General features: G+C 42.2%; 1 pseudogene; it reads right to left on the reverse strand.

Moving 5' to 3' along the window:
* Positions 1 to 2,529: 2,529 nt before the first annotated feature.
* Positions 2,530 to 2,648, reverse strand: LOC149287966 (5S ribosomal RNA; annotated as a pseudogene).
* Between the last annotated feature and the right edge of the window lie 273 nt (positions 2,649 to 2,921).

The following is a 2,921-nucleotide window of genomic DNA, read 5'->3' on the forward strand; positions in this document are numbered from 1 at the left end:
CAGGTGTGTGTGTAAGGGCAGTGTATGTGTATATGTATGTGTATGGGCAGGTGTGTATGGGCAGTGTATGTCCCGGGCCCCCCAAACTTTACCAAGCAACATATCCCATATTTCCATCTTTGCCCCAAACAGCTTGTGAGTACCACCTTTTCACCAAACCTCTTACACAAAATTACACATGCTAACACACTTAATAATACTCATTAACACACACGTATGCACTCACTCACTATGCAACACACACACACTTCCTCTCACACGATTAATGCTAACACACACACTCCATCTTACAGCACTTACAAATTCCACATCTATGCTCCCACACGCACACTTCCACATCCATGCTTACACGCACTTAGACATAGGCATCCATGCTCACACACACTTATGCATAGACATTCATGCTCACACACATACAAAGCCCCTCCAGTCCGCACCCGCTTCTCATCTGCAGCGTTCTGTCCGGCTGCTTGGACTGTGTGCAGGCAGCCTTGGTTTCACAGCAGGGTCACGTAACCTGACACCGTTGTGTTCCTGTACCCGTTCAAAATAGTTTAGAATGGACCCTTCCCACCTGGACCGGCACATTTGACTGTGCTTGCACACAGTGTGTTTTAGTTGTTTACTGTTCTGTTCCTGAGCAGAATTTAGTTGATTAAGACAGTTGCCCATTTACACTACTAGCCAAACCTCTAATTTGTGGACAACAGAAAGTATTTAGTATTATTTCTCCATCTTATCATGTATTATACCTCATCTTCATTGATAGACCTTGGTCATAAAACTAGGCATTCTACTGGGCTTGAACATAGTGTGACTGTGTTTCAGTTGCTTAAAATTCAAAATTTGTTTCCCCTTTTTTCTATATTTGATAAACCCACAAAAATCATACATCATTTTTTTTCGGGAGAAGTAGGACCTTCTTTTAATAACAGTCATACAACACATACATATTTGTAATGCTCCAGAGGGCGACATCTGTGCTTTACGTATTTTTTAATATTACTGGCTTCAGGGGTTTGGAGATAAATTTTACGTGATAGATCTAACGAAAAAACAGTTGATCTCACCAGATCTAATGAATACTGTATCTACCAAAATCAATATTTTTTTTTCCACATTTCAGTTGAGGGGGCAAACCTGTATGTATTCCCATCCCCCCCACACAAAATAGTTTGTTGAAATTTTTGTTAAGGGAGGCTGGCTATGGGTTAGCCCCCTGAAAAAGATTGTTAATATTGCATATTTTAGAGTAGATCTAACAAAAAAACAGTTGATCTAACAAATTGAATTATCTTTTGTTAAAATTCTTTAATATGGGGGGCTAACACCGGGGAGGTGATGTACACTCCCAATCCAAGGTGTTCTGCAATTGCCCTAGCAACTGAAAACAGGACACCTTCTGTCAACAGACTTATTGCACCATCTGTAACCTTTCAGAGCTTGTTGGACCATAAAACCCTTGGTAAATCAACCTGCTGTTTCATTTGCGATAAAAGGCTAGCACTCACAACAAACCTCTTAACCCTTGATGATGATGATGCTCCCTTTTAAAAGACTCCTTCAAGTACCACAGTAGACCCTTGGCCCCTTCCTCTACTGAGTTTGGACTGCCTATGTTTACCATGAATGCCTCCCACTCCATCCAAGCCCTCTTGTAGGCCGTCCAGGTTGTGGGGGGCCAAGGAACGGTGAAATCATTTTTTGCTTCTCCAAATGTCCGCTGCCAATCTGGGTACTGTAGTTCCTTACAGTGTCACCCCTGAAGCCAACTGCTGAAATAGCAACCATTCCTGTCGGGACAAAGCATCTGCCGTTGAACCGTCAAACCCAGAATACGTATAGCCATAATATACGTACACAGACCCCGCAACACTAGATGCCTCAAAGGTTTCACCAGGGCCAGGGAGGAGGCAGAGAGGTTGTTAGTTGCCTGCAGTACCCCCATGTTGTCACAATGCAACTCTTCCAGATGGGGCACATATCCGCATAGGGGAAAAAAAGATTTTTGACAAAAGATAATGTAACTCTGTATGCAAATCAGGCTTAGCAGTATTGCAGGTAAGTAATGCACTCACATTTCCAAGGACATAAATGAGCTCATCATAAAATATTCTTTAATTCTTCGTAGAACAGATGAAATGTACAAACGCGTGCACAATGTAATCAGCTTAAAACCAGGCACAGGAAAGTCCACCGTCCAGCAGCAAGAACTTCCCAATATATCCCTCTCTCTCAACGCGTTTCACCGGAAAACCGGCTTCCTCAGCAGATGAATCAGGATTTTCTTTTGCAGCTTGCCCGAAGATATAACATAGAACACCTTCCTTAACAAATCCAGAGTGGTTCAGTTTTAAAGTGTCCATATGCTTCCTTATAAGCGATAGTCTCCTCCCCTCAATGTGCTCACATGACCAAAATACGCCAATAAGATGGAATCTCCATCTTTACATAAAATCACATGACTAACAAACAATTCATACATATACAAAAAATAAAACAAACTGACTAACCCAGAAGTGTCTCAGCGCCCTACAACTCCTTGTATTCCCAGGCGGTCTCCCATCCCACTACTAACCATACCCAAACCTGCTTAGCTTCCGAGATCAAATTAGATCGGGCACATTCAGGATGGTATGGCCAAATGTATAGGGTGCTCTGAGCACAACAACCGGACCGTCACCAGGGAAAGTGGAGCGACATTCAAAAGATGTAGGTGAATGAATGTCTCTCCACTTTCCCTGGTGACAAACCTTCTAGAGGTTGTTACAAATGGAATAACTGTACTTTACTTTAGAAGGTAACAACTTGAACCTACACAGTATTAATATGTAGGACATGGGTTGGTTTCAAATAGTTATAACTAGACACCCTTCTTTATAACCAGTTTCAGCTGTTCCCTATGGTCTCTTCTGAAAAAC

This window comes from Sceloporus occidentalis, unplaced genomic scaffold, assembly GCF_023333645.1.
Source record: "Sceloporus occidentalis isolate IW3139 unplaced genomic scaffold, rSceOcc1.0.p SCAF_55, whole genome shotgun sequence".
NCBI classification, from domain to species: Eukaryota; Metazoa; Chordata; class Lepidosauria; order Squamata; family Phrynosomatidae; genus Sceloporus; species Sceloporus occidentalis.